Raw genomic sequence first — 25,541 nt, forward strand, 5'->3', positions numbered from 1 at the left:
TATAGTTTATTTTTTTGTTTCAAGAGAAATATGCAAATTTTTATTCTTCCAAAAAAATGTTGATTTATTTTATAGAATTAATACTCGTGCCTAGATTCTGATAATACATACAATAGAGGTACATAGCTACTGAAACTATGCTGAAACTAGTTTTTAAAAGTTTGAAATATTTAGCAAAGGTTAATTTTGGATTTTCTGAAAAAGGTAGCAATTCTGGTAGCATCATAAATATTGATAAGAATTTTCAGATGTATTGAATTTCTTAGGAATTACTCACCGACGTAGCCAGGGGGAGGGCCCGGGGGGACTAATGAACACGTTATGCTTTTTGAGCAATTTTCCGCCTAGTTGGTGTTAAGTTTTAAGGTGTTGTTTGTCTTGCGATCTTTTGTTTTTGAAATTTTTGATAAGAGCAATTCAACAATAAAATATAAAATCGTTGCTTAATGTTTGTGGTTTTAAATTTTTGTATATGTTTCTAACACGTTTTTGTAATGAACTATTTTGAACATCATAACAATTACAAATTCTTTATTATGTTTGAAATTTGAAAAAAAAAACTATATCAACCATTTTTATGATATAATTCTCTTCCACCGCAGTGTTGCCCGTTGTGATTATTTGAAACTGGTCTCTTGCTACAAATTAGTAAATGCCTATTGTACAAAAAATGGGGTTTCTGTTGTATTTTTATGTTCTGTTCGACCTTTCGAATGATAGTAAAATCAAGATTATTGAGGTTAAAGTTTATATTTTATTTATTGCATATTATTTCCAATATTTCGAAATTACATTGAATTTCATCTTCAGGGATTTTTCTGTCGATTACTCATTGAATTGTATTTTGGGAAGCACTTTCAATGGATACGCATTTCTAGAAATGTTACTTTTTCCTTCTTCGACAAAGGACTTTGTGACGACAAAAAAATGGTCGGAAACAGATTCTTCTTCGTTAAAATCTCAACAAGTATCAGACGGCTTTGCGGACAGGAATATACACTGAGCCTGTGTGAACTGAAACTTTTATCTATGGACAGATCGAACAACGGCTACACAACCAAAATCCCTTAACCCAAAGCCATGTATTAGGAGATTTTCAGGATTGTGTAGCCATTTGCGCAAGTATGAACTTGCCAACAAAATATGGATTTTATCATTGATCACAAGTGTTGCGGAGAAGGTACCTGAAGAAATGGACCGGACCAACATAGTTTATTTTGGAAGTAGATATAATTTTGGGGGGTCATTCCTTTTAAAAGATTTTGCGTTTTCCAGCTTAAACTAATTTTGTACAAAATATTACTAAATCCAAAATTTGGTCCAAATCATTTGCTCCATTCAAGAAAAATCGCGCATACCGCTTTAGCTTAAATTCTTGAAATTTGAGGGAAAATACCAGAAGGAGTAGACCGAAAATCACCATCTTCGAACTTTATATAAGGCTCGCAGAAATATTGCGAGAAACAAAGTTTGGACCAACGCAGTATCCGGTTCGAAAGTTGTCGTGCCCACCAACCACTACACATGATTGCCGTAGGTGTTCTTTACAGCTTTCGGGCCATTTTCTCTGAAAGTATGGGCTTGCCCCTGAAAATACTTGTACTGTAGTAATAAGGGACCCGAGAAAGCTTGTTGCAAAAAAGCAAAGCGTTTCCCGAGAGGTGTTTTTGTTTATTAATTTATTAATTTCATATTTTTACTTATAACTAAATTATTAGCATAAAGGAAGAGGTCTTAAACTGCACTTCTCTGAAAATTTTAGAAATACTCTGTGGAAGGATATCGAAAGAGTGGATCAGTATTGTCCATATTCGAAGTTTATCAAAATTTGGACAAAATATCACGAAGGCCAAAGTTTGGACCGAATCGGTTGATCTGTTCGAGAATTATCGTGTTCTCCAGGCAGCCACCCAGATGGACGAACATAGCTAAGTGGACTCCAAATTTTCTGAAACACATATCTTCCAAACACTCTTTGCTCTTAAAACCATTATTTCGATGAGGCACATTTTAACTAAAGGCTGAGAGTATAAAAAATGTTGATTGGGAAAAATTGTGTTTATGGATTTTTGCTTAAAGAATGTATACACGTATAGACCTTTCATTTTAAAAGAAATCAAGACTGGTTGCCAGAGTTTTCCTAGTTCCTGATCAACTTATGACAAGATCCACGATAGGAAACCAGAATTTCTATAAGAGAAGTCCGACGATTGTTCCGCGATTGGGTGCTAGAATTTCATCATGGAGAGACTCACTATTGATCAGCATTAGTTCTCTATCAAGAAAACCACTATCAGTCTTCAGAAATTCTTTGCGATAAGATCTAGGATTGGACGCCAAAATATACTTAGGGAAATAACTACAATTGGTTTCTTTATGACAATAACAACAGCCAACGTCAAGTGGTTCGACAGTTAATGAGTTTTTACCCACTTTTGGGTAAATACTCGAAATCGGGGTACCCTTATATGGGGGCTAAAGGAAAACGTGGACCTACGTTGACAAATATGAGCAAGGATATATTATACCCCTTGAGGACTCACTGTGCCAAATTACAGCCAATTTGGTTGTAAAATGTGGCTAATAGATGAAAAATACCTTAAATCGGGAGGTACGGCTATATGGGGGCTACATCAAAACATGGACCCAGGGACGCCATGTTCAGTACCAGAAGTTCTTTTGACATAAGAAAGATTTATGCCAAGTTTTGTCAGCATACGTCAAGTGGTTCGGCAGTTAAAGAGTTTTTACCCAAAATTTGGGTAAATACTCGAAATCGGGGTACCCTTATATGGGGGCTATTAGAATACGTGGATCTATATTGACAAATTTTTCCAATGATATTTTCTACATATTGAGAACTCATTGTGACAAATTTCAGCCACTATGATTGTACAATGAGGCAAATAGACAAAAAATACCTTAAATCGGGAGGTACGGTTATATGGGGGCTATATCAAAACATGGACCCAGAAACCCCATTTTCAATGCTAGATATTCTTTTGATATAAGTAAGATTTGAGCCAAATTTTTTCAGCCTACGTCAAGTGGTTCGGCAGTTAATGAGTTTTTACCCAACACTTGGGTAAATACTCTGGTATTTACCCAAATACTTACCCACTTGTTTAAAGTATTGTAAAACTATCCATTTTGAATCGATTTCATAACCTAAACCCAGAAATAGGGTCTAAGATGTTGTATTAGCGATTCAATATAGTAAATACCCAAATAAATACCCACAAATGGGTATTTACCCGGTATTTACCCAATTTACCGGGTATTTACCCATTGGGTATTTACCCACTGTCCATCTCTACGAATTCCAGAAAAAGCACGAATTATCGAGATGACCAAAATGTATTTATTTTATACGAATTATAGCGATTTTTACAATGGACCCGCAATTAAGAATAATCGAGGCACGAATTATCGCTATTCTACAATATTTCCAATATTAAATAACAATAAGGCAAATAATATATGATTATACATGAAAATGCAAATACCCGTATTCCCGGGAATTTCAAAAAAATTTCCCGGGAATTCCCGACCAGAAACTCTATTTGTGAAGTACGAAACAAAGGAAAGGCCATCAAAATTCCATGTAAACAACAAAATTAAATGTTAAGATATTCCTAAAGTTTTCCGATTGTATACTCTTTCTTTTGGTCTTACCGAAGTGATATCACTGAATTACATAACATTCACTGTAGTTGTGAGTTATTTGATAAATGATACACCCTATAATATATGCGATTATTAATATATCTATATATTAACTCTGATATATTGTCAAAAAAAACAAGGGACATTGGCCTATAAGTCTTACGTCATTTTAATAAATATAGTAATGAACATTATTTCATCAGTAATATAAGTCTAAAATAAGGTTTACGCCTTTGCTGAATAAGAAATTTTCGCTAACATGAACTTTCACAATTTTGGTCAGGTGGCCCCCCCCCCGAAATGAAATCCTGGCTACGTCCCTGGAATTACTGTAGCATTTGAAAGCAAAAAAAAAATCGAAATTATTTTTTTATTTTAAAGTTTGTTTCTTAAGTCTTTTGTTTTCTATTTACGCTAGCTTTTTGAAAGTACCAAGCACATACCACACAAAACGAATTTGTCATTCGGTTTTCATCAACAATCCTTGTACGTGACCAATTAGCCATAACATACAGTGTCACCTCCTGTATGTTATGGCCTAACTGATGTACGAGAAAAAAAATGAAAAGAAACGTGTCAAAGATTGCAGGGGTCTCAAAGCGCCAATTTGGCCGTTAACAAATGACACTGTCACATAACATAATAATCTGCAAATATGTTGTGATGAACTTTTGTTAAAATCGTTAATATTTTTTAAAAAAACACGATTATTGAAAAAATATTTTTTTAAAAAATCCACGATTATTGAAAATATATTTTTTAAAAAAATCACGATTATATTTTTTTAAAAAATCCACGATACTTGAAAAAATTATTTTTTAAAAAACCATGATTATTGAAAAAATATTTTTTAACAAATCCACGATTATTCAAAAACTATTTTTTTAAAAAAATTTGGTATTATTGAAACTATATTTTTTAAAAAATCCACGATTATTGAAAAAAGGATTTGTTAAAAAAATCCACGATTATTGAAAAAATATTTTTTTAAAGAATCCACGAATATTTAAATATATATTTTTTGAAAAATCCACGAATATTTAAATATATATTTTTTGAAAAATCCACGATTATTAAAAAAATATTTTTTAAAAAATCCACGATTATTGAAAAAATATTTTTTAAAAATCCACGATTATTGAAAAAATATTTGATTGTTGTAAAATAATTCAGCTAAATCTCGGGTTTTGTTGTTTTTAAATTTTAAAACAACAAGTTTTATTCAAAGTGGGATGTAGTTAAAATTTATTTAATTTCGGGAAAGGCAAAGAATACTAGTTTCGTCCAACGCCACTTGGACTCATCAGTTCTCTTAGTTCTTTGTATTGAAACAAAGAACTCTTCCCCAATTTTATGACGACCAGAGCTCAAGAATAATTTCCCGAAATTAAATCAATTTTAACTACATCCCACTTTAAATAAAACTTGTTGTTTTAAAATTTAAAAACAACAAAACCCGAGATTTAGCTGAATTATTTTACAACAATAAAATAATACACATCTCAACAAAACTGCCAAAAGTGAATCTAAAAAAATATTTGTTAAAATCTCCTTCTCCATTTATTACCATAGTATATTTTTTAAAAAAAAAATTCAATTTTATTTAGGAAATATTTTTGAAAAAATTCAATTTTATTAAGGAAATATTTTTGAAAAAAATCAATTTTATTAAGGAAATATTTTTCAAAAAATCCAATTTTATTAAGGAAATATTTTTGAAAAAATCCAATTTTATTAAGGCAATATTTTTGAAAAAATTCAATTTTATTAAGGAAATATTTTTGAAACATCTAATTTTATTAAAAAAGCATTTTTTTAAAAAATCCAATTTTATTTAAAACAATACTTTTGAAAAAGACTATATTTAATAAAATATATATAAAATATATGTTTCAAAATATCTAATTTTATTAAGGAATTTTTTTGAAAATTCAATTTTTTTGAAGAAATATTTTTGAAAAAAAAATCAAATTTTATTAAGGAAATATTTTTGTAAAAGTCCAATTTTATTAAGGAAATATTTTGGAAAAAATTCAATTTTATTAAGGAAATATTTTTGAAAAAACCCAATTTTATTAAGGAAATTTTTTTTAAAAAATCAAATTTTATTAAAAAAATATTTTTTTAAAAAATCCAATTTTATTAAAAAATATTTTTCAAAAAATCCAATTTTATTAAAAAATATTTTTCAAAAAATCTACTTTTATTAAGGAAATATTTTTAAAAATATTCAATTTATTAAGGAAATATTTTTGAAAAAATGCAATTTTATTAAGGAAATATTTTTGAAAAAAAATCAATTTTATTAAGGAAATATTTTAGAAAAAATTCAATTTTATTAAGGAAATATTTTTGAAAAATTTAATTTAATTAAAAAGTACTATTTTAAAAAAATCTAATTTTTTTAAAAAAAATATTTTTGAAAAATTCTATTTTAATAAAAAATATGTTTCAAAAATTCCAATATTAAGGAAATATTTTCGAAAAATTCAATTTTATTAAAGAAAGAAAAATCGAATTTTATTAAGGAAATATTTTTGTAAAAATCCAAGTTTATTAAGGAAATATTTTTGAAAAATCGAATTTTATTAAAAAGTATTTTTTTAAAAAAATCTAATTTTTTTAAAAAAGATATTTTTGAAAAATTCTATTTTAATAAAAAATATGTTTCAAAAATTCCAATTTTGTTAAGGAAATATATTTGAAAAAATCTTTTTTTATTAAGGAAATATTTTTGAAAAATTCAATTGTATTAAAGAAATATTTTTGAAAAAAATCGAATTTTATTAAGGAAATATTTTTGTAAAAATCCAATTTTATTAAGGAAATATTTTTGAAAAAATCAAATTTATTAAGGAAATATTTTTGAAAAAAATCAATCTTATTAAGGAAATATTTTTGAAAAAAATTCAATTTTATTAAGGAAATATTTTTGAAAAAATTCAATATTAAGGAAATATTTTTGAAAAAATTCGATTTTATTAAGGAAATATTTTTGAAAAAATCCAATTTTATTAAGGAAATATTTTGAAAAATCAAATTTTATTAAAAAGGTACCTTTTTTAAAAAATCTAATTTTATTAAAAAAATACTTTAGAAAATCCTATTTTATTAAAAAAAATCCAATTTTATTAAAGAAATATTTTTGAAAAAATTCAATTTTATTAAGGAAATATTTTTGAAAAATCCAATAAAAATATACTTTTGATTATAGAAAAATATTTTTTTAAAAGTCTACAATTATTTAAAAAATATTTGTTCAAATACCCTTCTCCATTTATTACCTTATTATAAACTATGCACATATGTATGTGTTGTAAGGTTTTTAAACCATATCTTTTGTACAAATTTTAAATAATGAATTTAATAAAATAAAATATAATAAAATAAAATAAAAAAAATAAAATAAAAAATAATTGTTAAAAAATCCACGATTATTGAAAAACTATTTTTTTTAAAATCCACGATTAATGAAACATTTTTTTAATGAACGACTTTTTATTAAATCCACGACTATTGTAAAAATACTTTTTAAAAAAGCCACGACTATTGAAAAAAAATTAAAAAATTCACAATTATTGAAATTTTTTTTAAATCCACGATTATTGAAAAAATATTTTTTAAAAAATCCACGATTATTGAAAAAAATATTTTTTAAAAAATCCACGATTATTGAAAAAAATATTTTTTAAAAAATCCACGAGTATTGAAAAAATATTTTTTAAAAAATCCACGATTATTGAAAAAATATTTTTTAAAAAATCCACGATTATTGAAAAAATATTTTTTAAAAAATCCACGATTATTGAAAAAATATTTTTTAAAAAATCCACGATTATTGAAAAATATTTTTTAAAAAATCCACGATTATTGAAAATATATTTTTTAAAAAATCCACGATTATTGAAAAAATATTTTTTAAAAAATCCAAGATTATTGAAAAAATATTTTTTAAAAAATCCACGATTATTGAAAAAATAGTTTTTTTAAAAATCCACGATTATTGAAAAAAATATTTTTTTAAAAAATCCACGATTATTGAAAAAATATTTTTTTAAAAAATCCACGATTAGTGAAAAAATATTTTTTTAAAAAATCCACGATTATTGAAAAAATAGTTTTTAACAAATCCATCCACGATTATTGAAAAAATAGTTTTTAACAAATCCATCCACGATTGTTGAAAAAATAGTTTTTAACAAATCCATCCACGATTGTTGAAAAAAATATTTTTTAAAAAATCCACGATTATTGAAAAAATATTTTTTAAAAAATCCACGATTGTTGAAAAAATATTTTTTAAATAATCCACGATTGTTGAAAAAATATTTTTTAAATAATCCACGATTATTGAAAAAATATTTTTTTAAAAAATCCACGATTATTGAAAAAATATTTTTTAAAAAATCCACGATTATTGAAAAAATATTTTTTAAAAAATCCACGATTGTTGAAAAATTTTTTTGTAAAAAATCCACGATTGTTGAAATTTTTTTTTTTAAAAAATCCACGATTGTTGAAAATATTTAAATAATCCACGATTATTGAAAAAATATTTTTTAAAAAATCCACGATTATTGAAAAAATATTTTTTAAAAAATCCACGATTATTGAAAAAATATTTTTTTAAAAAATCCAATCCACCTGACCAAATAGTTTTTAAAAAATCCACGATTATTGAAACAAATTTGTTTATTGAAAAAAATATTTTTTCATAAAAAATTTCATATTTGCATTTTCGCTCGAATAACAACAAAAACAACGCGTTATGCAAAACACCATAAAGCAGTGTGTTCAAATTTAATAAACAATCAATTTGTTAAAATAAATGAGACCATTGTTTAAAACATGAATTTGAAAATAAATATATTAATTTATAATATTTAACACTTGCCGCCAAATCTATTTCAACATTTCAAAAACCGAAAAAACCCCAACATGATTTGCCAAATATGTTTCATCTTTATGAGAAGAATATCACTCAAATCGAATGTACCAGCCACAACAAAAAATTATTGTTTATAACCTCACTAATCAATAACGATGAAGTGAAATGGTAAACTTGGTTAATTTAACACACTGCTGCTGCTGAGTATTTCCGTTAACGCCAAACAATTGAACAATCTATTTTCGGAAAGCAAAACACTGTTCGAAATATGAAATGTTTTCCTTTGTCTTATGAACGCCCTCTATTTGTCTAAACAATTAATAAAACAATAAATTAAATATTTATTTGAAACTCGTGACATTGCTGAAGAAGAAAAAACATTGAGAAAGCATTTTTTGGATTTGAAATATTAAGGTGAACACACACACGCAACGCATTTATCATGGCAATAAACCCAATTTCACGGCATGTTGAGCTTCTGATTTTTTAGAGTGAAACGTTTGTTTCGTTTGTTTAGTATTTTCTGAAGCTTTTAATCTTAAATATAGTTGTTAATTAATAATTGAAACATTTTCAGTTTCATTTATTTGTTAATAACGGAAATATGTGGAAATGAGTGTTGTGGGAAAATTTGTTTCACTTTTTTCTTGATTTGAAATATTTGAAAAGTTTGTGAAAAAGCACGGAGAGAAAAATATTTAAAAGCAAGTTCATTAAGCACAAAGAAAATAAACAAGAAAAAATATTTTTTAAGATTTTTGTTTTTTCAAATTAATAAATTTTGGGCATAAAGTAAACGATCGTTGTATAGCAGATGTAACTCATGGTTTATGCGACGTCGATATTCCCGTCAACGCAGATTGGTCCGTAGATCTTTCGAAGAATTTTTCTCTTAAACACACCAAGCACTGCCTGTTCAGGCTGCTTACGCAAGTACCCAGGCTTCGGAGCCATATGTCAGCGAGAGTAGTATCAGTGTTTTGTAAAGCTTGGTTTTGCTTTTAAACTGCTTACTTAAGCCAAAGTAGCAGCTGTTGGCCAATACAATTCTCCTTCTTATTTCACAAATGATGTTGTTTGTTGTGCTTACGGCGCTGCCGAAGTAGACGAAGATTTTTACTACCAAAAAATTACTTCCACAGTTGGTTCGAGCTCTATGGACGCACGTCGACACCATAAACTTGGTCTTCTCGCCGTTTACCGTCAGACCCACTTAAGCAGATTCTCCTTTGACCTTCTTAAAGGTATCAGTTACTTATTTTACTGCTCGACATATGATGTATATATATCGTCTGCATAGGCAAGTAACATGTGGGGGTATTGGTATAAATTGTGCCATTTCTTTTGACGTTTGCATCTCGTATAACGTTTTCCAGCAGGATTTTGAAGAGATCACACGAAAGTCTGTTTCCTTGTCTGAAACGTTTTTTGGTACAAAAGTCTTTGGAGATGTTATTTCCAAGTTTAACTGAGAACCGGGTATCAGTTAAAGTCATCTTACAAAGCCGAATGAGCTTTGCGGGAATACCAAATTCAGACTGCTTTATAATCGACAAAAGGTGGTAGGTGTCGATCTGCATCTAAATAAAGGGTAAATATCTGGTCCATGGTGGATTTGCCAGGTCTAAAGCCGTATTGGTATGGCCCGATTATTTTGTTGACCATAGACTTTAGTCGTTGGCACAATATCCCTGATACTATCTTGTAGGCAATAGGGAGCAGACTTATGCCCCTTTAATTTGAGCGCACACAGTCTTATCTCCTTTCTTGTGGATATGCCACAGGATGTTCAGGTACTAATAGACAGGTAAGCGTTCTTCTTAAATTTCCTAATTTTTAAAAAATATTTTTGCAATAATCGTGGATTCCTTAAAAATTATTTTTGCAATAATCGTGGATTTTTCAAAAATTATTTTTGCAATAATCGTGGATTTTTTAAAAAATATTTTTTCAATAAACGTGGATTTTTTTAAAATTATTTTTGCAATAATCGTGGATTTTTTAAAAATTATTTTTGCAATAATCGTGGATTTTTTAAAAATTATTTTTGCAATAATCGTGGATTTTTTAAAAATTATTTTTGCAATAATCGTGGATTTTTTAAAAATTATTTTTGCAATAATCGTTGATTTTTTAAAAATTATTTTTGCAATAACCGTGGATTTTTAAAAAAATATTTTTGTAATAATCGTGGATTTTTTACAAATTATTTTTTGCAATAATCGTGAATTTAAAAAAATATTTCTGCAATAATCGTGAATTTTTTAAAAATATTTTTGCAATAATCGTGGATTTCTTAAAAATTATTTTTGCAATAAACGTGGATTTTTTAAAAAATATTTTTTCAATAAACGTGGGTTTAAAAAAAAATTCAATAAACGTGGGTTTAAAAAAAAATTCAATAAACGTGAATTTTTTAAAAAATATTTTTTCAATAAACGTGGATTTTTTAAAAAATATTTTTTCAATAAACGTGGATTTTTTTTAAAAATATTTTTTCAATAAACGTGGATTTTTTTAAAAATATTTTTTCAATAAACGTGGATTTTTTAAAAATATTTTTTCAATAAACGTGGATTTTTTTAAAAATATTTTTTCAATAAACGTGGATTTTTTTAAAAATATTTTTTCAATAAACGTGGATTTTTTTAAAAATATTTTTTCAATAAACGTGGATTTTTTTTAAATATATTTTTTCAATAAACGTGGATTTTTTAAATATATTTTTTCAATAAACGTGGATTTTTTAAAAAATATTTTTTCAATAAACGTGGATTTTTTTAAAAATATTTTTTCAATAAACGTGGATTTTTTTACAAATATTTTTTCAATAAACGTGGATTTTTTTACAAATATTTTTTCAATAAACGTGGATTTTTTTACAAATATTTTTTCAATAAACGTGGATTTTTTTACAAATATTTTTTCAATAAACGTGGATTTTTTTAAAAATATTTTTTCAATAAACGTGGATTTTTTAAAAATATTTTTTCAATAAACGTGGATTTTTTAAAAATATTTTTTCAATAAACGTGGATTTTTTTAAAAATATTTTTTCAATAAACGTGGATTTTTTAAAAATATTTTTTCAATAAACGTGGATTTTTTAAAAATATTTTTTCAATAAACGTGGATTTTTTAAAAATATTTTTTCAATAAACGTGGATTTTTTTAAAAATATTTTTTCAATAAACGTGGATTTTTTTAAAAATATTTTTTCAATAAACGTGGATTTTTTAAAATATTTTTTTCTATAAACGTGGATTTTTTAAAAAATTATTTTTGCAATAAACGTGGATTTTTTAAAAAATATTTTTTCAATAAACGTGGATTTTTTAAAATATTTTTTTCTATAAACGTGGATTTTTTAAAAAATTATTTTTGCAATAAACGTGGATTTTTTTAAAAATATTTTTTCAATAAACGTGGATTTTTTTAAAAATATTTTTTCAATAAACGTGGATTTTTTTAAAAATATTTTTTCAATAAACGTGGATTTTTTTAAAAATATTTTTTCAATAAACGTGGATTTTTTTAAAAATATTTTTTCAATAAACGTGGATTTTTTTAAAAATATTTTTTCAATAAACGTGGATTTTTTTAAAAATTTTTTTTCAATAAACGTGGATTTTTTTAAAAATATTTTTTCAATAAACGTAAATTTTTTTAAAAATATTTTTTCAATAAACGTGGATTTTTTTAAAAATATTTTTTCAATAAACGTGGATTTTTTTAAAAATATTTTTTCAATAATCGTGGATTTTTTTAAAAATATTTTTTCAATAAACGTGGATTTTTTTAAAAATATTTTTTCAATAAACGTGGATTTTTTTAATAATATTTTTTCAATAAACGTGGATTTTTTTAAAAATATTTTTTCAATAAACGTGGATTTTTTTAAAAATATTTTTTCAATAAACGTAAATTTTTTTAAAAATATTTTTTCAATAATCGTGGATTTTTTAAAAAAAATATTTCTTCAATAATTGATTCAATTGATTTTTAAAAAATATTTTTTTAATAATCGTGGATTTTTTAAAAAATATTTTTTCAATCGTGGATTTTTTAAAATTTTTTCAATAATCGTGGATTTTTTAAAAATATTTTTCAACAATCGTGGATTTTTTAAAAATTGTTTTTACAATAATCGTGGATTTTTTAAAAATATTTTTCAACAATCGTGGATTTTTTAAAAATTGTTTTTACAATAATCGTTGATTTTTTAAAAATATTATTGCAATAATCGTGGATTTTTTTAAAAAATATTTTTCAACAATCGTGGATTTTTTAAAAATTGTTTTTACAATAATCGTGGATTTTTTAAAAATTATTTTTGCAATCATCGTGGATTTTTTAAAAATTATTTTTGCAATAATTGTGGATTTTTTTTAAATTATTTTTGCAATAATCGTGGATTTTTTAAAAATTATTTTTGCAATAATCGTGGTTTTTTTAAAAAATATTTTTTCATTAAACGTGGATTTTTTTAAAAATATTTTTTCAATAATCGTGGATTTTTTAAAAATTATTTTTGCAATAGTCGTTGATTTTTTAAAAATTATTTTTGCAATAATCGTGGATTTTTTAAAAATTATTTTTGCAATAATCGTGGATTTTTTAAAAATTATTTTTGCAATAATCGTGGATTTTTTAAAAATTATTTTTGCAATAATCGTGGATTTTTTAAAAATTATTTTTGCAATAATCGTGGATTTTTTAAAAATTATTTTTGCAATAATCGTGGATTTTTTAAAAATTATTTTTGCAATAATCGTAGATTTTTTAAAAATTATTTTTGCAATAATCGTGGATTTTTTAAAAATTTTTTTTTTGCAATAATCGTGGATTTTTTTAAAATTATTTTTGCAATAATCGTGGATTTTTTAAAAATTATTTTTGCAATAATCGCGGATTTTTTTAAAATTATTTTTGCAATAATCGTGGATGTTTTAAAAATTATTTTTGCAATAATCGTGGATTTTTTAAAAATTATTTTTGCAATAATCGTGGATTTTTTAAAAATTATTTTTGCAATAATCGTGGATTTTTTAAAAATTATGTTTGCAATAATCGTGGATTTTTTAAAAATTATTTTTGCAATAATCGTGGATTTTTTAAAAATTATTTTTGCAATAATCGTGGATTTTTTAAAAATTATTTTTGCAATAATCGTGGATTTTTTAAAAATTATTTTTGCAATAATCGTGGATTTTTTAAAAATTATTTTTGCAATAATCGTGGATTTTTTAAAAATTATTTTTGCAATAATCGTGGATTTTTTAAAAATTATTTTTGCAATAATCGTGGATTTTTTAAAAATTATTTTTGCAATAATCGTGGATTTTTTAAAAATTATTTTTGCAATAATCGTGGATTTTTTAAAAATTATTTTTGCAATAATCGTGGATTTTTTAAAAATTATTTTTGCAATAATCGTGGATTTTTTAAAAATTATTTTTGCAATAATCGTGGATTTTTTAAAAATTATTTTTGCAATAATCGTGGATTTTTTAAAAATTATTTTTGCAATAATCGTGGATTTTTTAAAAATTATTTTTGCAATAATCGTGGATTTTTTAAAAATTATTTTTGCAATAATCGTGGATTTTTTAAAAATTATTTTTGCAATAATCGTGGATTTTTTAAAAATTATTTTTGCAATAATCGTGGATTTTTTAAAAATTATTTTTGCAATAATCGTGGATTTTTTAAAAATTGTTTTTGCAATAATCGTGGATTTTTTAAAAATTATTTTTGCAATAATCGTGGATTTTTTAAAAATTATTTTTGCAATAATCGTGGATTTTTTAAAAATTATTTTTGCAATAATCGTGGATTTTTTAAAAATTATTTTTGCAATAATCGTGGATTTTTTAAAAATTATTTTTGCAATAATCGTGGATTTTTTAAAAATTATTTTTGCAATAATCGTGGATTTTTTAAAAATTATTTTTGCAATAATCGTGGATTTTTTAAAAATTATTTTTGCAATAATCGTGGATTTTTTAAAAATTATTTTTGCAATAATCGTGGATTTTTTAAAAATTATTTTTGCAATAATCGTGGATTTTTTAAAAATTATTTTTGCAATAATCGTGGATTTTTTAAAAATTATTTTTGCAATAATCGTGGATTTTTTAAAAATTATTTTTGCAATAATCGTGGATTTTTTAAAAATTATTTTTGCAATAATCGTGGATTTTTTAAAAATTGTTTTTGCAATAATCGTGGATTTTTTAAAAATTATTTTTGCAATAATCGTGGATTTTTTAAAAATTATTTTTGCAATAATCGTGGATTTTTTAAAAATTATTTTTGCAATAATCGTGGATTTTTTAAAAATTATTTTTGCAATAATCGTGGATTTTTTAAAAATTATTTTTGCAATAATCGTGGATTTTTTAAAAATTATTTTTGCAATAATCGTGGATTTTTTAAAAATTATTTTTGCAATAATCGTGGATTTTTTAAAAATTATTTTTGCAATAATCGTGGATTTTTTAAAAATTATTTTTGCAATAATCGTGGATTTTTTAAAAATTATTTTTGCAATAATCGTGGATTTTTTAAAAATTATTTTTGCAATAATCGTGGATTTTTTAAAAATTATTTTTGCAATAATCGTGGATTTTTTAAAAATTATTTTTGCAATAATCGTGGATTTTTTAAAAATTATTTTTGCAATAATCGTGGATTTTTTAAAAATTATTTTTGCAATAATCGTGGATTTTTTAAAAATTATTTTTGCAATAATCGTGGATTTTTTAAAAATTATTTTTGCAATAATCGTGGATTTTTTAAAAATTATTTTTGCAATAATCTTGGATTTTTTAAAAATTATTTTTGCAATTACCGGGGACTAGACTCGTGGATTTTGAAGAATATTTTTCTAGGCTTGATAAAGGCCCGTGGATTTTTAAGAATATTTTTTTAGGCTTTTTTAGACTTAGAAAAGCTCGTGGATTTTTAAGAATATTTTTCTGGACTTAGCAAGTGCTCGTTGATTTTTAAGAATATTTTTCTAGACTCAGCTACGGCTCGTGGATTTTTAAGAATATTTTTCTAAACTTTGCAAAGGCTCGTGGATTTTTAAGAATATTTTTCTTGACTTGGCAAAGGCTCGTGGATTTTTAAGAATATTTTTCTAGGCTTAGCAGAGTCTAAAAATATCCTTATCTTCAACCCCACATACTTTCCCTTTGACTCTAACTTCCTCTTGGAAACTTTCACCGCAATTTTTTTTTTTTTTTCTTAGATTCCATTTGATATTTTTCTGTCTTTTTGTTGTTGTTGTTGTTGTGAAATAATTCCCCATACAATTGTTACGCTAAGACATTCCTTGCTGTGGGAATATTCCAATTATTTGTCAAGCTGAAGTATGCGCCAACTCACACCTTCACTGAAAAACAAAGTGCCTGCCAATGCCGCAATACTTACCACCATTCATGGTAAGCTTCCTAAGCCTTCAAACCAGCCAGCAACAATAACACACAATCATTCATATGATTTTGCAGATACCACAAATAATTGAGCCAATTAAGCGAAATATTCTCTCACCATTTGGCTGTAAGCGCTAGCTGCTGTATGGCTAATAATAATCGATTTCAATAAAAAAAACAACCATCATCGGCGGCACTGGGCACCAGCGCTGACAGCGTGAAGTAAGTGAATGACGTCGTCGTTATTGTTGTCGTCGAAGCGGTAAAAAACAAATACCCAAAGGAGCAATCGATTAAATTTACTAACTTCACACACACAATTATTGGTCGGTTGGTTAGCTCTTAACAACAGCGCATGAAGCAGACATTGTTGCCTCCAATGAGGCCCGACCCGGCCAGCATACGCTGCATTTGACCATTTGGTTGAAGCCCGCTGCAGCTAACAAGAGTAAACTTGTTTAAAGAGAACTTGCTATTTTATAGGGAACATTTTTTGTGGGTTCATTCGAACGTGACGAAAAACGCGGATCGACCAAAAAATGCCGATCAATCTGGCCAAGCAGCCAAGGATGCTTGAGCGATTGTCACAACTGATTCTACTGCTGCTGGTTCTTCTTGTTGATGTCCAGTAAAGTGCCGGCACTAAGTGAAAGAATGTCATAATGACAGTTGTTTTGGCATCACGTGCGCAATTTGTTGTAGCGTCGCTGCAAGTTCTTTTTTCGTTTGTTTACCTTTCGTTCGCATCGTTCATTTGGTGGCTAGATCATCGATTCGTTACGGCACAATTCCAATTTCAATTGTTGTTGTTGTTGCTGCGTTGCGCTTGTTATTCAGCGTGTGAGCATTTGTTTGATTGCAATTTTTGTCACTTGTCAATTAACTGTCAATTGGCTGTCGAACGCTTTATAAATTGTCAATATTTATGAACACGTTTTGGGTTGGAGCATTTCTCGTTCTGGTTTTTGCAATGAAATTCTTATTAGCCGGCAGGTCTGTTGGCTAAGAGGCTGGTTGCCTGGTCTTAAAACATGATCATTTGCTATGGGGATTTTTATCGAAGTGTATTCTCGGCGCGCCTGCGCTAGAAGTTTTCACATCTTTTGGCGCATAACACAAAAATGGGAATATTTGCTCATTTCGCTTTAATTGACAATTATTGCATTAAGAGGATTTATGGCTAGAAAAGGATTTATGGTAAGCTTTTGATCGTTGTTGCCGATGCCCTATAATTTATTATCATGAGTGTCAGGTTGTTGTGATGAGGTGGTAACATTGACTATTGGTAGGCAGATGCTGTGAAATTGCACTAATTTATTTAAATTTCCTACTTTTAAAAAATTATTTTTGCAATAATCGTGGATTTTTTAAAATTTATTTTTGCAATAATCGTGGATTTTTTAAAAAATTATTTTTGCAATAATCGGGGATTTTTTAAAAATTATTTTTTGATTTTTTTTTAAATTATTTGTGCAATAATCGTGGATTTTTTAAAAAATTATTTTTGCAATAATCGTGGATTTTTTAAAAATTATTTTTGCAATAATCGGGGATTTTTTAAGAATTATTTTTGCAATAATCGTGGATGTTTTAAAAATTGCAATAATTGTGGATTTTTTAAAAATTACTTTTGCAATAATCGTGGATTTTTAAAAATTATTTTTGCAATAACCGTGGGTTTTTTAAAAATTATTTTTGCAATAATCGTGGATTTTTTTGAAAATTATGTTTGCAATAATCGTGGATGTTTTAAAAATTACTTTTGCAATAATGGTGAATTTTTTAAAAATTATTTTTGCAATAATCTTGGATTTTTTAAACAATTATTTTTGCAATAATCCTGGATTTTTTCAAAATTATTCTTGAAATAATCCTGGATTTTTTAAAAACTATTTTTGCAATAATCCTGGATTTTTTAAAAATTATTTTTGCCATAATCCTGGATTTTTTAAAAAAATTTTAAAAAAATTTACGATAATTGAAAAAAATATTAAAAAAAACGATATTATTGAAAAATCACGATTATTAAAATAATATTTTTTTTAATTCAGGATTATGGAACAAATATATTTTTTAAATTTAAGATTATCGGATTTTTTTTTAATCCACGATGATTGAAAAAATATGTTTAAAAAAAATCCACAATTATTGAAAAAATATTATCAGAAATCCAATATTACTAAATAATTTTTTTTTAAATCCACGATTATTGAACAGAATATTTTTAAAATAAGTATATAAATAAAAAAAATTAAGTAACAGTGTTTTATTTATAAATGCACTTAAAAGTAGAAAATAATTTATCATGATGGAATCTCTCAAATAAAACGCACACTATTACTTAATTTTTTTATTTATATACTTATTTTAAAAAATATTTTTTTTCAATAATCTTAATACTGAAACTTATTAATTTTATAATTATTTTTAATTTTTTTGTAAATACATTTTTAAGATTTTCAATTTTATTTGTATATACTTGAGATTATAAATGATATTTAATGATGGGCTTACATTTATTAATTAAATGTATAATGTTAGTAAAAATTTATTTAGGTTGGTAGTTTCTCATCCTATTGATTTCAGTTAACGCTTCGTTATTGCATGGCTTCTTTCCTGTTACTTTCGAGCAATCCAATTCTTCTATTCTTAATCCATCCAGCGATCTTACACGACTCAATGCCACATATGCTTGCCCTTCTTCGAAAACCACAGGTCCACAGTTGACCCTTGTAATTTATGAACAGTTGAGGCCAATGATATTATCAGTGGAATCATTCTTCTTACAGCAGTTCCGTAACTGAACTTAGCAGAAAATTGTATTGTTTTTGGCTGAATCACATGTGTACCAATTCTATCAAAGTCAACCCTTACTGACGGTATATCTGTTTCGTACATTTGTTCTCTGCGGTAGTGAGGCCAAATTATGTTCGTTATAAATCCTATTGCTCCATTAACTAATCCCATTGTTTGATCAATGTTAGATCGTAACATCACTTTAGCTCCAACAAAAATTTCCAACATTTCTGTGGCCAAGTATCCGCGTTAATGTACAAAACACATTTGCATTTGAAAAACGATAAGTTCTAGGACAGAGAAGCCATTACATAGTCGATACGTCCGAAGATTTGCTTTACCACCAATGAAACCAGGTAACGTAATTTGGTGACTATGTGGGTTCGAGTCCTTGGCTTTCCTTTTTCACTTGCAAATAATTTCAGATCATTAAGCTTAACTCTAAACGAGAAAATTAATAAAAAAATTTCCAAAGTTTTTGGTAATCCGGCGGTCTTATTGATGTCACTAGAGATGCCTTCATCCAAATCTCTATTTCCCAATTGGCGTGTTGCGTCCACTAACTGATCTTGTGCTTTGACGTTTTATTTGATAGTATATATTTTAACATTTCGATTTTTGAACCATTGCAGCACAGCTGTGTTGTGATCTTCTACTTGCTTATTCGTTGGATATACTCTTAACGCCTTTTCAATTGGAAATTCTTCCGTTGCTTCTTTTAAAATTTTTTTCTGACAGTATTTCAAAATGTTCTGCTTTCATTTCTCCAATGCGTAGTGCATTTAGCAGCTCTGCAAAGGTATTATCACCTAGTTGCCTCAAGTTTTCTGTGAGTTCACATAGGGTAAAGAGGTGCCACAGATTTGTTGCTGGCTCTAGATGTTGAGGTTGTTTATTCACCGGATTTCCTGATCTCTTGATAGGAGGTAACTGCTGCAAATCTCCAAAGAAAAGTATATTTACACCACCAAAAAAACTCATCATACTTATTTTTCAGCTGTCTTAATCGAAAATCTATCATACAAAGCATTTGATAAGATACCATTGATATTTCGTCTAGTATGATAAACTCAATATCTCTCCATTGCTGTCGCATGATTCTTAGATAGTTTCCAGTTAGCGGTGACATTCCTGTAATTCTACCATCTTTTTGAACTGGCAGCTTTAGCGTGGTGTGGATCGTTGAGCCATTAATTAAACGTGCTGCAACTCCTGTTAGTTCGCATACTTTCACTGCATGTTTTGTATAGCATCTATTAATTTGATTACGTAACAAGTTTAATATAAATGTTTTTCTACACCAGCTCCACCAGTAAAGAATATTTTCAGTCTTTCTTTATTGCCTGTCAATTGTGATTGTATACTTCGTGTAACGAAGGTGAATATTTCTCGTTGTTCAATAATCATTCCACGCTGGACTGCCTGAAACTCGTTCTCATCTATAGGCTGAAGTGGCACTTCTTCCTGTTCTTCTTCAATTTCGAAAGGTTCTGCTTCTTCCAAAATCTGGAAAGCATGTACTTGATTGAAGGCATTTTCAAGTTGTCTATCTCGTTGACGCAATAACTCCATATTTTCATTTATCTCTTTCAATTTTTGTTCTCGTGCTAATAATGCTTCCTGAGCACTGTCGAAACCTATCAGTAGTTCTTTCTCATTACGATATTGTAAGTATTGTAGTAGGAGGCTGTAGAAGTAGTTCTCTGGATCAGTAGCTGCTAAGAAGTGAGGCAGTCGGATTACAGCTGATGTTTTTCTTGCAACCATTCTTGTGTTGTCGGATAATTTGATAATAATCTTTTTCATTGGTTCATCTTGTTCATATGCATCTTCATCAATATTCTCTTCATCGTTGTCTACTAGCTTCGTTTGGTATGGTTCGAAGCCCATTGCAAACTCCATAAGATTCACTTCTGTAAAGTTGTATTGTAAATGTTCAGTTGGGCGCTTTTCATATCTCTCAAATACATTTGCAAAGTAGGCATTAGTTTGACCGGTCTCATCAAATTTAAGCACTTTATATCGTTTTTTCGACTTGCGAATGTTCAGGAACACCATCTTTCTAGAGCTTTCTCGTAAATTGAGATGACACAGTCGAAATACACATTCGCCTGCTGATACTTGTCGCTCCTTCATGATTCTCATACAAATTTTGAACATTTTGTTTTTTTTTTTTTTTTTTTTTTTTTGAAACATTGCTTTCGTCTCGTCTAATTTGTCGTATTGCTTCTCTTATACCAGCGTCCAAATCTGTAGGTTCTGATTTGGATATGTATTTTGCAACATAGTAAGCAATTGATTCGTTCGATCCACATGGTTGAATATCCATATTAGCCTTCCATAGCTCAAGTAATATTGGGTTATAGTTGTTAATCCATCCATAATCCATCAAATATATCTTGGGCAAAGGGAACTGCTTGTCCACGGAAACCGTATTGTCCAAACATGCCATTGAATTTAATGATCTTTATGATCGGTATTATTCTTGAAAGAAGTCGTTGTTCTGTTTGTGATAGAATTCGTATTTCTTCAGGAATATCACCAGGCTCTAAATTATTCCAGTATGATTTTGATGGAGGGGTTGTTTTTCTCTTATTAGTGACATGTGTGCTACACCGAGAGCATAGTGTAAGTAATCCTTTAAGAGATAATTCAGCTGGAAGATACGGCTTGTTACACGGTATTGTGGAAACTTGGTTGGGATAGCATGATTTTTTACATACATACGTCACAAACTTGATCACAAAAAAAATTTTAGAGATTTCAAAACTTATTTTTGATGCACTTTTTGCTGAAAGTGTAGATCGTCGTTGTAATAATATGCCTTCATGCTCCTCGGATGTTTTCTTTTGTCTTTGTGTTGCAAGATGTAATGAATTTTGTCTTTGCGTAGCATTACGTTGTTCGGTTGATTCGGTCCGCCTCAAATGCTGCATATTTGCACGGCAGTTATCCAGTCTTGTATTAGGATGCTCTCTTGTTTCATTTGCTAAATACTTACGCCTTTTTAATGACGTTACGACTTTGTCTTCCCCCGTTTCATTCAGTCGTTTCTGTGTATATACTTCTCTTGCCTTTTGCAATTTGCGTTTACGTTGAGTAGCAGTTTCATTGGTTTTGCTTTGGTTTGATTCGGTACTTCTTAAATGCTGCATATTTGCAAAACAATTATCCAATCTTTCATTAAAATGCTCTCTTGTTTCACTTTCTAAATGCTTACGTCTTTTCACTGATCTCACGACTTTCTCTTCTCCGGTTTCATTCAGTCCTTTCCCTCTATATATTTCTCTTGCCTTTTGTAATCTGCGTTTACGTTGAGTAGCAGTTTCATTGGTTTTGCTTTGATTTGATTCGGTACTTCTCAGATGCTGCATATTTGCACAACAGTTATCCAATCTTATTTCACTTTCTATAAGCCTAAGCCTTTTTACTGATCTTACGACGTTTCCTTCCCCGGTTTCGTTCGGTCGTTTCTCTCCATATACTTCTCTTGCCTTTTGTAATCTGCGTTTACGTTGTGTAGCCGTTTCATTGTTTTTGCGTTGGTTTGATATCATGTTCATGTATTGTCATCCAAACAAAAGCTTTTCAATTCACTTATTCTTAGAAATCAATTCAATAAAAATTTAAAATTACCGACACATTTGTCTTTGACAAATAAAACAAATCATGTATATGCATGTTGATTTTATTTTTGCGAGTACGAGTACATGAGTAGTAAGAGTTTTTGAAGAAAATACGAATGGGAATGGAAGTGCTCGAAATAGAGTGAAAAAAGTATTTATTTTTTGACCGTTTGTGTGCTTGTGTGTGGATGTGTGTAGTAGTGAACAGGTTAGACTGAATGTGGAAAAGGCAAGTTTAGAAGGGGAAGTTCGGAGAAGGTTGTTTGAAAGTTCGGAGGGGGTTGGAAGTTCCTAGCATCCACCTTCATAACACCATCCATTCGAACAACCTCCACCGATCTTCCGAACAACCTCATCCAAACTTCCGAAAAATCTCCTCCGGACAACCTCATCCGAACTTTCAAACAAACTCCTCGGAACTTCCGAACAACTTCCACCGAACCTCCGAAAACCCACCGCCGAACAACCTCCTCCGAACTTTCCCCTCTCAACATGCTCTTTCCATTTTCAACGGAACCCCATAACCAATTTAAGCCGAAAATGTAGATACAAACTTTAAAATGCCTGAAATTGGGTGGTACCATTTATAGGGGCTATATCAAAACCTGGACCTATTTCCACAATTTTTGGTGGAGAAGTTGGGAACTCGAAATCAAAGTTACAGCCGTTTTGGCCCAAAAATTAAGACAAAAAACACTTGAAATCGGGTGGAGCTGTAATATGTGGGCTATACCAACACCTGGACCTATGTCACAATTTTTGGTGGAGAAATTTCTGTACCACTGCGATCTCCAAATGCCCAGTTACACGCAATTCGGTGTAAAAATGAAGATAAAATCCTTAAAACACTTGAAATCGGGCGGTACCGCTATATGGGGGCTATACCAAAACCTGGACCTATGTCCATAATTTTTTAATGGGTACGTTTCTGTATCATTAGTTGTCAAAAAACAGCCAATACGGACTTAAAATGACGAGAAAGTACCTTAAATCGAGTGGTACCGCTGGATGGGAGCTACAGGAAAACATGGACCAATATTGGTTTTGGTTTTATATTCATGTATTGTCATCCAAAATTTTAGTTTGATTGGTCAACTACAACTGTGTGAAAAATGAGTTACCAGATTTAAACAGCAAATTAGATAAAAAAAAAACTGTAAAACAGTTTAAAAATGGACCCATATTGGTTTTGATTTCATATGCATGTATTGTCATCCAAATCTGAAAAGTTTGCAAAGTTTTAGTTCGATTGGTCAACTGCAACCGTGTTAAAAATGAGTTACCAGATTTGAACTAAACACACACCAAAGCAAGTTAAATAAAACACTGTAAAAATATTTTAAAAAATCCAATATTACTGAAAAACATTTTTTTTAAAAATCCACGATTATTATAAACAAAATTAAAAAAAATCCAATATTACTGAAAGAAATTCTTTAAAATATCCACGATTATTGAATAAATATTGTTTTAAAACCAATATTATTGAAAAAAAAAAACATTTTTTAAAAAAATTATTGACAAAATATTTTTTTTTAATAAATACACAAGTGTTGAACCCTGTTCAACAGACTAATCATAAGAAAATACTTTATAACTTTGAATTTAAAATTTAACTGAAATTTAACATAAACATTCTAATAACATGTCAACTTTACATTCAAATGAGCTTTAACTCATTGGAATAAAGGCTACCATTTCTTTTCTAATTTACAAACGTTCCTCCTTGTTTTAATGTTAAGACAAAATGTCCAACACAAGAAAGACTTACTTGTTGTACGAAAGCCAATTGAGTCAGAACATTTTATGTTAATAAACCTCAACATCAACTTTGTTTTAAATCTGAAAACATTGCTGCTTTTTATTTTTTATAAAAAATAACCGCTTAAAAAAAATTATTAAAAAATTCAAAATTATTAAAAAACAAGTGAACCAAGGCTATAGTCAGGTCGGGCCGACTATGTGATACCCTACACCACTTCCCCTGTGCAAGTTAGCACATCCCTGCCGAACTAACAAACAACATTGTTGCTTGCTTGGCTGTGTTGTGTTCTTGCTAGGCTACATTGATGGAGTCGTGTTACGTCTAGTGGCGTGATCATGGTGTCAGCACTTTTTGTCTTTTATAACTTAAGTAGTTTAAGTAGAATAAGTTTTTGGATTTCAATAAAGAAACAGTTTATTTAAACTCACCAAAAGACGAAGAAGTCTTTTATTGTTAACTTGCATAAGCTTTTGACTGGTAAAATTCAAAATATTAAAATTGGGATAGCTTAGCGCCTTTGCTCTGAATGTCTTCATTAATACAGGTCAATTTTATTGAAGCGCGTTTAAGTGCATCGTCAGAATAACTCAAATAAAACAAGTAAAAAAGCGTTAAGTTCGGCCGGGCCGAACTTTTCATACCCTCCACCATAAAATATTCTAAACTAAAATGGAATAATTAGTTTTCATTCCTGCCCCAACTTTAAGTGGGTACGTTAAAATGTCAGATAATGTACATAAAATGCTTCATTCGGAGGCCCTTTTTTATGGTGCCTATATCTAACTATGTATGTTGACAATTTTTGGTGGGCTAGAAATTGGGAGGTACCGTTATATAGGGGTTATAATAAAAAACAACATAGACCTATGTTGACAGTTTTTGATGGGAGCCTTTAATGTCAAATAACTCCTAATTCGGTTAAAAATTGCAGCTAGAATCCTCAAAATACCGAAAATCGGTACATAACGTGGGAACTTTAAATGTCATTAACAGCTAGTTCGGAGGTATGTGGGCTATACGAAAATATGAACTTAAATGAACAATTTTTGTTGCAAAAAATAAAGCAAAGGTGTGGAAAATCGGGAGGTTTGTTTTGGGGCTATACCAAAACATTTTAAGTAAAATTCTAAATTGGGGCTATGTTGAAAATTGTTGATGCAGATGTGTGGTGACCACTACAACCTTCAAATGTCAAATTACAGTTAGTTCGGTTAAAAATTGTAGCTAAAATTGCAAAATTACTGAAAATTGGGAGGTAGCGTTATATGGGAGCTATATCCGAACATGGACCTATGTTGACAATTTTTGATGGAGAGGTGTTGTGACCACTATGAACTTCACATGTCAAATTAGTGCTAGTT

Source organism: Musca autumnalis, unplaced genomic scaffold (assembly GCF_047663935.1).
Source record: "Musca autumnalis isolate F117 unplaced genomic scaffold, ASM4766393v1 scaffold_2, whole genome shotgun sequence".
Classification (NCBI taxonomy): Eukaryota; Metazoa; Arthropoda; class Insecta; order Diptera; family Muscidae; genus Musca; species Musca autumnalis.